Source organism: Phocoena sinus, chromosome 12 (assembly GCF_008692025.1).
Source record: "Phocoena sinus isolate mPhoSin1 chromosome 12, mPhoSin1.pri, whole genome shotgun sequence".
NCBI classification, from domain to species: Eukaryota; Metazoa; Chordata; class Mammalia; order Artiodactyla; family Phocoenidae; genus Phocoena; species Phocoena sinus.
Genome location: NC_045774.1, coordinates 6,164,489 through 6,177,000, shown reverse-complemented (window position 1 = coordinate 6,177,000; position 12,512 = coordinate 6,164,489). Strand labels below are relative to the sequence as shown.

The 12,512-nt window shown below is 40.0% G+C and overlaps 1 protein-coding gene across 2 annotated transcripts in view; it reads right to left on the bottom strand.

Annotated features, from left to right (window-relative positions):
* Nucleotides 1–12,512, bottom strand: part of PRKN (parkin RBR E3 ubiquitin protein ligase) — a 1,284,475-nt gene that overhangs the window by 848,669 nt on the left and 423,294 nt on the right. The gene's annotated exons all lie outside the window — the stretch shown is intronic.

Sequence of the window (12,512 nt, the reverse complement as noted above, 5' to 3'; positions counted from 1 at the left end):
AGTTAGACATCAGATAATTTACTTGGACAGAAACTATACTAACTTAAGTTAAATCTCTGTTTCAGAATATCTACTGGGTAGACACAGTCGTTCATCTGTCTGTCCCTCCTCCCACAGAGCGAGGACCCTCCTCTCTCTACAACATCCCCCATTGCCATTCTCCCTCATCTTAGGAAGTTTAAATAACACCCACGCAAAACACAACAACACTGGTAACAATCATAACCCCCCAAGTGCCGTGTTATCTCTAACAAACTTGTAAGAATGGTGCCTGACACTCACCAGCACGCCCTGCCCACACACCACTGCTTGGTGTCAGCCTCGCCCACTCAGGAAGGTCACCAGCATGCCCTCCGGTCCCAAATCCCACTCTGATCTCTTCTGGTCCCGTGCCTCGGGTCTCGGTCACATCAACACACTTCCTCTACCTGCCGCCTGTCCCCGCAGCTTCCCAGCTCTCCCCAGGACTGCTCCTACTCAGCAGTGGTCACTCTGTGTCAATCTCTGTCCCCTCAGTCCGCCCCTACCTGACTTCCTATTTCTGTCAAGGCACCACCATCCCCCATGTTATCCAAGTGTCGAGGCTTCCCCTCCCACCTAAAACTCCAATCATTCTCCTATGTTTTCTAAGGAGGGCTTCACCACCTTGGAACCTTCCTTCCTACTGTTACATCCAGCAAGGTGTCAAGAGTAACTAATTCTGACTCAGAAATTCCCTTCACATCTTCAGCTCCTTTACATCCCAATTGTCACCTCCTCATTTTAGGTCTCCATCATTACAAGAGCTTTGTAATTACTTCCTTACCTCTTGTCTTTCCCCGCAAACCTTTTGTACAAGAATTTCTGGTGTGTTCTACATAGTCTTTCTAAAGTGTCTCACTATTACTGGTTAAATATAGTCTAACATCTTACTATCTTCTTCAAGTGTGTTTGGACTCTTCTCCTTTCTAGACCAACTGTCTTTTCCTCTCCATTATATATGTAGATTATATTATTCTTCAAAAAATATTCACTCCCACTCCCTTCATCCTGCCCTTGATTTTGGGCTAAGCCATGTGATCGGCTTTGGCTAATAGGACGTTTGCAGATGTGATTGAACCAGGGTTTTAGAGTATATTTGCACCACTGCCCTGGCTATCAAAAAAGAATCCCTGGAAGTTTCCACCTCTTCAGCCTGGGCCCCAGCACTGCACACATGGCGCAGACCTGAGCCCAAGCCATGGAGAGGATCAAGTGCAACCCCACCTATAGCTTGAGCAGTCTTCCAGCTAAATGCAGGCTGCGGCTGCAGACCCCCAGATGACCTGGAGATGCACGGGAAAGAGACGGTTATTAATGTATGGCACTGAGATCTTGTGGTTGTTCATTAAGCAGTAATCACTGACAATACACTTTTTTCCATTCTAATTGGACTAACAGACGTTCTACCACCATTTATCATCACCTCAGGGCTCGGCCAGCACTCTAGAGACTGTACAAAGCCTTTAGCCTAAGTCATATCAAACAAACCAACATCAAGATCTGAGTACACTCAAATGTGGGCATGTGAGGACATGTGCTTCGCAACAAGGAGAAACAATTGAGAATTAGCATCCTAACATATCCTGAGATTTTCATCCATATTGTGCTCTTTTCAAAAGGTTCAAAAAATCAGTCAGATAAAATTCCTCTCTCCACAGTCATAACGTACATGCTTCATGTGATACTCCCAGATAAAAATAATGTCTTTCTCTCTCATCTGAATCCGGGTAATCTTTGCCTGCTATGCTCTTCCACTGCAGTGATCAGAGCCTGGACATTGTGTGTGTGTGTGTGTGTGTGTGTGTGTCTGTGTCTGTGTCTGATCCTCCAACTTAACTTAGAATTCCTTAAGAGCAGCGACTGGGTTACACTTCTACTTTTATTTACCAGAATGCCTCACACAGCACTTTGAACCTAGTAGATGTAGAAAATTCATCTATGAATTGAAAAGGTAAATGACTGAGAGAAAATAAGAATGAATGAATGAACAAATATAAACAGCTATAGATGCATACACACAACACCTGAAGTGTTCCTCAGGGAGCAAGAAGACTGCAGAGAAGGAACATGGAATTCGAAGTCAAATAGATGTAATTTACTAGCTGCGTGATTTTTGGCAAATTACTTTCCCTGCATAAGTTTCAGTTTCTACATATGTCATTAGCAATAATATTACCAACTTTGATGATTGCTCTGAGATGTAAGGACATATACAGAGTGCAGACCCAATCCAGTCACAACTCAATATATAATTGTCAGTATCACTATCATCATTTACGAGTTTTGAAAACTAAAGAGGTGGGTCCTTATCTTGTATAAAGATAAAACCTCAGAATAAAACCTCAGAATCCTTTTTGTCTGCTCCACTCACACAATCTTATTTGGAAAATGTATAAAGAAGGTGGAATAAGCAGAATCGACAAATGTGACAGTTATTCTGGTAACTTTCCAGGCTTTCCGTGAACTAAAAGTTGATACAAAAAATATCACTATATGCTCAGATGCCAGGAAACACATGAAGAACCTGAGCAAATTCTCAGGGGCTGCTAAAATTGGACAAATAGGGAAAAAATAAAAAAACTGAGGTTTTCCTTTCAAATCCAGATTTTCCTAATGCTCAGAGTAGAGCTGCAAAGGGGAGTAGGAAGATCCCAAACAGATTTCAGTACTTATAGTGATATTTATAGAACATATTTCCCTGAGACTCCATCCATGGTTCAGAGACCATTAACTGCTTAATTCTTTGACTCACTTGTAGAAAACGTTGTTGATTTCGGAAGCAGTCCCTTTGCCAGATGGCTCAAGTGCACCATCATGTTAGTTCAGTTCAAAGCCACGTTTAATAGCATGTCCCATGGGCAATAAATTAGATACAGTTTAGTTGTCCAGCCACTCCGAAGCCCAAAATAATATTTAGTTCTCTTGGTATATGAATGATCCCTCAGCTTTGGGAGGTAGAGATTTTCATGAGAAGACAGCGGAGTTTTCAAACATTGTTTTAAGCTTCTTCAGGGCAAAAACAATGCCTTATTTATCTTTGTTTCCTCAATAACCACAATATTGCTTGGCAAAGAGGAAGCAGTACATTTGTGTTTTCCTTATAACAAGTCATTAATTCAACAAGTAAGGCAGTGACATAAGTCGTTTACTGTGGACAAAACAAGTGGGTATTCACCCAGCTGGGCTTGGTCTTGTACCGTCAAGCAGAGCTGTTGTCCCACCAGGGACTGAGAGCTCAGTACCATGGACTCTCTCTCCAGGACCTCTGACTTGGAGATACCCCAGGATTAATAAAACATCTACGGGAGTTGTTTGCCAACCAATGACCACCTCTCATCCAACTGGCCATTATTCCACGATATACAAGAAATTGATGTAGCTTTCCTTTTCCGAAAAGGAGTCCTTCTGAGGACATGTAGTTGGAATTCAAATATCTGACAGCCTGGTAATATAATTCGAACACTGAAAACAAGAAAAATTTGAAAAACCTGAGAATGCTTTTCAAGATATTCTTAACCTTTTGAAACATTGTAAAAATAAGTAATGTTACTCTAAGAAGAAAAATTAACAAGGATTGAAAAGTTATTGGAATGTTGTCCAAGCACTTAAAGAAGGGTTACACAGATAATCTTTAAAATGATTAATAATGAGTTTCAAAAACAGTTAATAACGTCACATATTAACAAAATGCTTTCACGTGCTATGCCGATAACAATTACATTAATAATAAAAGTCAAATAGATACATAATATGCTTGAGCTTTGTACTACTCTCCAGATTGTGTTACAAGGTCTTCAGATGTAGTAAGTTGTTTAATATCCCCATAGTGAACTAAGGGAGCTGCTCTTACCATCCAGAAGTGAGTTGTATGTAAAGCCAGGAGAACTGTGCCTGGCACAAACTAAGCTCTTTAAACATTACTTGTCTCTGTTGTTCATTTCTATTCCACTTCACAGAAGTTAAAGGTGAGCCACAGAGAAATTCATAACAGGCTCAACGTAATCCAGCTCTTAAGTATGAAACCAGGATGGGAACCCAGGCCAAGAACTCCCGATAACCTTCTCTGACTCTCCCGAGCTCCACTATGTGGCTGCAGAGAGGAAGTGAGGTAGTGGGTGGGATAGACAGAGGAGGACAAGTCTATAGGGGCCATGGTGAAGAGTGGGGTTTGGAAGCTGCAATGGATCTGCTTCAGGTACAAAGGAATGATTCGAAGAGCCAGATATGTTAAAAACTAGAGAAGACAGCCACTGGGACCAGGGCAACCTGGAGGCCACGGAAGAAAGTTTGTGTGGGTCTGATAAAAAACAAAACCAAACAGGACGACAAGACAATGAAATAAGAATCAGTGCCAGTTATAGATGCATCAGTCAAACCATGCAAAGTAAGAACAGGGTAGAGGTGGCCTGGCAACAAGGCTGGCAACCCCCAAAGGTTGGTGCCAGCTTCAGCTGTTTTTAAGTCAGCTCCCCTGCAGATCCCAAACCCCGAGAAGACAGCACTTGTCACATGGGGTTGCACTGCCTATTTATGTGTTTCTCTGTTACCAGACAATTCCATCTTCAAGAAAAGGTACTAAATCTTCCTAATGCTGAATCTACAGTACCTACTGTAGTGACCCGGTGGTCATAGTACACAGTCCACCTGGGTTTGTTGAATGACTCCATGATCCTGTGAAGCACATGCCAATTGCTGCAGCCATTGCAGAGGTAAGGAAATGTGTCAGACGGCTTTAGTGAGTCGCCTAAATATGACACATAATTAGGAAATGAAAGAGCCAGATCCGCGGCCCATGTTTTCTGGCTCTTAGCCCAATGCTCTTTCAAATATCCCACTTTGGACTCCCCACGTTTCTGAGTTCATCATACAAGGATACGTGTTAGACAGAACCTCCAACGAGTTGATTTTTTAATTTTGTTTTTAAAGATTTGGGGTTTTTTTGATGTGGACCATTTTTAAAGTCTTTGTTGAATTTGTTACAATATTGCTTCTGCTTTATGTTTTGATTTTTTGGCTGCGAGGCATGTGAGATCTTAGCTCCCGGACCAGGGATCGAACCCATATCTCTTGCATTGGAAGGTGAAGTCTTAACCACTGGACTGCCTGGGAAGTCACTAGTTTACTTTATAAGCACACTGATCAATCTACATTCATCACTATACTTGCTATACAAATGTCCATGGTCTTTAAATTAGACTGGGCTGCCTTCAATCTCTTCGATATTATTCATTCATTTTCATTCTCTCCAACTCTGTTAAACTCTTGTTTATCATAAAACATGGTTAAAATAATTACAGTTGGAAGGCTACCCTACTTCCTATTGCATCCCAACTTTACGTTTCAAGGCCTGAAAATCTCGGATTTTCATTTGAATTTTTAATAGCACGCATTTTTTCCCCCAGAAAATAATATGATCAGCCAAGAATTATCAGATAAATGATTTCCTAATCTAATAGTCAATGATGTTATCAGATTTTAATTTTAAAAATGATTTTGGCATTCAGGAGCTCTTTCTTAGATAATTTTAAAGAAACACTTTAACACAGCTTAAATTTTCTTTTATTTTCTTCTTTTTTTCTCTTTTGGTTGTTAAAGATTCAGCATGTTCATTACTTGCTTCTTCTAAAAAGAACATCTAACAGATGTTGGTGTAAGCCTACCAGAGTTGTTTTTTTATTTCACCAGAGTTTTTAATACAGGACTACTGTACTTTTCAAGGTACTGTATTGTTAGATTAAAAATGTTTTCTTTATTTTTTGTGTTTGTTTTTTTATGTGTTATTTGTGTGAAAGTATTATAAACCTATTACAGTACAGTACTATATAACCGATTGTGTTAGTGGGTAACCTAGGTAAACTTTGTTGGACTTAACGAATAAATTGGAGTTATGAACACACTCTCGGAACAGATCTTGTTCGTATGTAGGGGACTTACTGTAGTATATTTTCTATGTCAAAGAAAGACAATGTGGCAATTATTTAGGGAGTTATTTAAAGGTAGTTTTAAATGTAATGGTTCAGAAATGTTTTGTATGGTTATTGCTAACAATGAGATAATGTGGTTAAAGACAACGTGAGCTAAGGACGTTCGGTGCGAGTCAGAATAACCAAAAAGAAACTATTCCCACTGATTTCTTTCTCTTGTGCTCTAGTTCACCTCCATAGTGGTAAACAAACACTAAATGCCAGTTTATATTAATTGGATGAGAATAAAAACTGTTCCTTCAACTTGATCTTTCATTTTAAAAAAATAGAGACTTTGAAAAGACATATACTTTGTGATTTATGCTTTGAATTATTTCACATTTCTTACAGCAAGTTTTTATTATGATCAAAGGTATTATGCTACACAGAGATAATGAAAGGCCCCCTCTCTGGTTGCCAAAGGCTGAGTAATACAATTACTGGGAAAGGTCAATTAGCCCCACACTAATTAGCCAGTGTGGGTCTGAGCCATGTCACCCTCAAGTCCCTCCCATGGCAGGCCTGGGGCCATTTCACTACTCATTAGGACCTGTACAGAGGGAGCTCAGTGGGGAGGGGAAGGAGACAAAGCAAGAATCAGCTGACTGCTCTCCTTAGCTATGGAGTAAATGATTTACTGTGAGAAGAGGTTAGCGCTGTTGCACAGGTGAGGTCTGGGATTCCATTCATCCATGCCCACCCTTTCCTAAACACAAAGGATAACAGGGAATCAATCCTATGCCTAAAACCAAGTTAAAGTTGTGTTTTATGTTGTAAACTTTACAAGAAATGCCCCCCCAGTGTCGTTTCTCTAAACATTACTTTATCACAAGTTATGATACATTGTTACAAATAATTTAAATATATATGGAATTTTAACATAATTAAATTAATTTTTTACAAATCATTACATACAATGTATGGTATTGCTTGTGGGGGAGTGTCACGGTTAACAAACAGACCCTCCTTCTTGTGCATACAGGACAAAAAGAGGAATCTTGAATAATAATCTCTATTATGTCTTCCTCCTAAAGATACTTTACCTTCAAATGATTCAACCCTGGGAAAAAAATATGAAGCAGACAAACTGTCACCCAAACTGTCATTTCACATACCACCTCTCTCTCACTGTGTTCTCCCTTTCCCCAACTCAACAAGAACACCTGTATTGCCAAAGAGATCTTGCTAATAATGTGCAAAAATGATATTTTGTAGCTTTGGGGCCATTTCCAAAAACAACAAACAAACTGGGGAAAAAAAAAAGTTAAAGGATAAAAAACCCTTTATATTCTTGTTTAAAGCCTATTCCTTTCTAGGCCCGAAAAATTAGCCTCCCAGTTTGCTTCTGGTTTTCTTCTCTTCATCCCTCCTATAATTCCACTTTCTAAAAGAATGTGAAGGTCTTTGGATGATCTCTACTCCTCCCCCCTTCCCTTTGGTTTTCTCTCTCTCTCTCTCTCTCTCTCTCTCTCTCTCTCTCTCTCTCTCTCTCTCCCTCCCTCCCCTGCCCCTTCCTTTTACCCATCTCTCCTATGCTGTAATTCTAATGCTTTCTCTTGGGTGAACACACAGCATGTGGTCCTGTCCCCTCACTCAGAACCAAAAAGAAGCAGGTGTGCCCCTTGCTTGGTTTCAGCCCAATGCTGGTCACTGTAGAACTGGGAACTAACTAACTAAGCACAGGGAAGGAAGTTCATTCATTGCTTCAAGGTTGCAATAAGTCAGTAGCCAACTGGAACAGAATAAGTTTATTTTATTTCATGACTTTAAAACAAACTCTTAGACAACAAAAAAAATGTTTATGTGGAATCAGTGGAAAGCCAGAGTGGTAATTTTGAACTACTGACTACTTTAAATTACATCCATCCCCAGAAAAAAAAAAAAAGTCATGAAAAACAAACAAAAAATCTCTTAGGAGAAGCAATGGATATTTCCTTATCCAGTCACACACCTAACCCAGAGCTATAAGAAAAGAGATGAGTGTAGACTCTTGAGGGGAGAAACGTAATCAGGGATCACTTATTCTCAAATACTAAAAGTTTCTCACTAAGTCAGGGAGATGCCCTACTGCCATGTAAGACAATGCAGCCAAGCATCACCCTCCTCACCTGGGTCATTCAGTAAATCTGGGGTGTTGCATGTTCCTTGGGCCCTGGCCAGAGCTTGAGTGACTCACAGAGGGATAGAAATATTTAGTCAGGCTCTTCAACAGCACAGAAGAAACAAGAACTGACAGGCATTCATGTTTATTTTTTTAAACAACTGACACAGAGATAAACAATTTCACACCTTGGCTATAAATTCCTTATAAGTTTCCAGCCTCAGGTTTAAATTTTAGATATAAATACAATACATAGTTACTCATGTCAGCTCCTGTTTCACAATCTGGATGTCTTATGTCATATGCAACAATTCTTTTGCGTGGGATAAATAAAACATGAAACTGCTATCCTCTTCCATACCTGTACTCTAAGCAGATGCCTGCTTGAGTTGCCCTCCAGACACTGGCTGGTATGATGGCATTGAAAGTCCGAGCAAATTGGGACAAATTCCTAGACTCTGTCATCTGACTACAAGAAAGGATAAATGGTATTCTTTCCTTCTGTTTCAGCAGTTGGCCCTAACTAATTCTTTCTTGTAATCATTTGTTCAGGAGAAAGAATGTGTTAAGGCCAAAAGGCCCTCTGAAGTACATCCTTGAGGGCCACAGCTCTGCAGGGGAGCGGACTGCTGCTCCAAGGGCTGCACCGCCACCTGCAGGTGAATGAGAAGGTTGTATGTGCTGGGGCCATGACCAAGCACACTCGGCTCTGGGCCTTTACTCTGAAATAAATGGTAAATATTGTCTTTGACAAAACATTGTTTTCTAAATTTATATAACAGAACTTATCTATAATGAATTTCCTTTACAATTGTTGACTGAGTTTCTTCTTTGTTTGTTTATATTTTCATAATATAAACGTTCTCAGGGTATAAGAGGAGAAGAAAAGCTCAGAGGCCCTTGCAGTCTTCCCCCGGGATAAATCGACTGAAGAAATTTACAAAAATCCATTGTGGATATTAAAACTTTGAGGGCTAAGGGAAAGTGCCTTGAAGTTTGCAGCTAGCATTTTGCGTCTGTCTCTAACAGAAGCTAATGAAAACCCACATGGGACAGGTCAGGTCATGGATTTAAAGATAACACGTTTTACTTGCACCTATGTTACTCAAGCTACTTCCGCCACCCTGGTAGAGAGAGAGGAAAGGCAAGGTGGGAGTCCAATTATAAGTAAGCTTCTGAGGGAATCTGGACTCAGCGCCTTAGCCAGTCAAAACAAAGGCATGGCTTCAGGAAGCCTGGGCTCAGCCTAAGTGCCTTGATTTAAAAGAAGGCACTAACCTCTCTTTCATTTTGGTTTTCTTCCAACTAAAGGAAGTATGGTACCTACTTAAAATCCATATCTATCAAGAACCTCAGAATGTGAACTTATTTGGAAATAGGGTTTATGTAGATGTAATTATTTAAGGATCTCAAGAGGAAATCCTCCTGGACTTAAGGCCCACTCTAAATCCAGGAATTGGTGTCTTTATAAGAAGAGAGGACACAAAGTCACACAGAGGACAACTCTAAGTGAAAATGGAGGCAGGGATTGGAGCGATGCTGCTACCAGCCAAGGGATGCTAAGAGCCACCAGAAGCTGGAAGAGGCAGGGAAATGCCCTTCCCTAGAGCTTTTAGAAGAAGCATCACCCTGTAAACACCTTGATTTCTGACTTCTGACCTCTAGAACTCTGAGCAACAAATGTATGTTGTTTTAGGTCACCATGTTTGTGGTCCTTTGTTATAATAGCCCTAGAAAACTCAAAAACGAGGGAAAGGCATTCCGGGCAAAAGGGAACAGGATGTGCAAAGTCAGAGTTGAGAGACCTGAGTTGGGAAGAAGAAAAGCTGGAATACATTATGGCTGGGAGTAGAACGCTTTTAGGTGGAGTCAAATATACATGGGGGCCCCCAGGAGGAACCCTAATTTGGCACTCCATAAAGCCAATAACCCTTATGTATTTTTTCAACATTTATTTAGAGGAGACGTTAACATCTTTAAGGGGTAGAGGTGAGGAGAACTGCTGGTAGAAGCCCCCTTCCCAAACCTTCTCATCTTTGGTTCATTTTGATTAGGTGACATGCACCCTGGTCTACCCAGGATCATTGAGTTTATACATCTTATCCCAGTACGATTATTAAGAGCGCTCCTTTAACTATCAAAGTCTCCCAGTCTGAAAGATAAATCCTATGGTCACTCTACTCATGGCTGCCTATTCTTGGCACACAATAGATGCTCAAAAGTAAATTCTGAAGTACGTAATAGAAGAGTTATAACAGCAATAATATCTACCATTTGATGAATTACCTACATGCTAGGCACGCTTCTTAGTGTTCTCTCGTTTTACTCTGCACAATGCCATGGTGAGGTGGGTACTATTAATATCCTCATTTTATAGATGAGATAACTGAAGTACAAAGACATTAAGTTGTTGCCAAAGGTGAGTCAGAATAATAACTAATACTTATGTGGCACAATGTTCTCTGTTTACAAATCCCTGTTATCAACACATTTAATCTTGCCTAATACTTTCACCAACCCCTTCTCAAGTATTATGTTCAGTATTTTAACAAAGTCAGAGTTCAGGAAGACAACGAATGAGCTAGGATTACACAGAAGTTTCTAAGCAGGTGGGCTTCTATCCAGGTCAAAATCTGCATAAAAAACACCTGAGGTGCCAAGGAGAAGAACAGATTTTCACATCGAATCCTAAACCTACAGAATCAGACTCTGCAGGGGTGGGTCCCAGCAATCTGCACTTTGAATCATCTCCCCCGGCTCACGACGTGCAGTCCAGTTGAGAATCTCCGCCGAGGGCCAGAGCTGGACCGGTGCTTGACATCCGGCCTCTCAGTCCCAACTTACCCTCACCCACATGAAATCTTCCGCTCCGGCCACACAGGCACCCTGTACTTAAGACCTGCACCCACCTCAACCTCTGTTCCAGTGGGCCATTAGGTATGGCAGAGAGCCAAGGGGCAACACAAGGATGTCCTAAGCTAGGAGGGCTTTGGGGTCCCAAGGAGTGTAAAAGAACCACGAGTGTTTCCTATGCTCAGGGCCACACTCCCAGAACCATCTAGGGAGACACTAGAGAAAACTAGCACTAAAGGCCATGAAGGAGAACAAGCTTACTCCTCAGTGGACAGGGAAAATGTTTAATCTGTCATGTAAACTTTTCTAATGGGTTATATTGACTATAAAAGAAAGCATACTGTGCAATGCATATAGAGAGAGAACATCTAGCCAGTCTGTTTGTGTCAGATACCTACCGACTACCAACAACAAACATGACATTAATTACACCTTACAGGGAAGATCCCAGGATTAATATACAAATAGTAATATCTCTGTGTGCCCACAGGCATATGATATCTATAAGCCTTGCCTGTTTTGAGTCTTTTTGTAAAAACCTATAAAATGTTTGGAGTAGCACAAAAGCAAGCCAATGACAGAAAATGGGTTTTAAGTCAAGTGGAGACTTAGTGAATGACTTAACTTTTCCTGTTTTTATAATCTAGCACACCAGCTCTTTTGAAATATGTCTCAAAAGAAAGAGGGCTAAAGAAGACAAGCTTCTTGACCTGGCTTCAGGTGGAAAGAATCTGAAATAAGAGCATGATTTGGCAAATATAATTACTTTTTTTCAACACATTGACTTTATCAAGTTTCTATAAGATGTGGGAGAAGCCAAAAACAGACTCTGTTAGGCTACAGAACAATTTGTAGGACACTCAGGCTTTGAGATAAAAATGTTTTCAAAGTAGTATGTACAGGAAGAAAACAGCAAATGGATAAATATCCATAGATCTGAGGCCAAATATATATGTGGACACTACATGTATATACACACTTACATATCCACACACACATGTCTGTACACACACACACACGTGTGTGAACATGCATGTGCATATGTATGTACACATACACATACAAACTTTCATGTTTGCTTTTAAATTGGAACACATTATAGAGAATTTGTTATCTCTTAATTATTTGCTAAAAATTCAAAGACTGCAAACTGCTATAAAAATTATGAAAGATTAAAGAGGGCAATATGTATAATTCTGTAACTAAATAGAAGTGTTAAATGAAATATTCATTCAACAAGTGTTTCATGATCATCTATTATTTAACAGGTTCTACGCTATTCTTTTTAGATAAAACAGTGAGCAGAACAGTCACAAAAACAAACTAATGTGATTCCCTCCCAATATCAATGCACTGTTTTTGTTTCCTGAAACTAGATAACTTGATTCTAAAGTTCATATAGAAAACTAAATGTGCAAGCACATCTGGAAGCATTCTGTAAAGAAGAGCAATGAGAGGTATAGCCATAGGAGGCATTAAATATAACATAACGTTTCTATTTTCAACCTTATGATACAGGAACATGAAGAGAGGCTCAATTAATGCAACAAAATAAGAAGTCCAGAAAAATACTC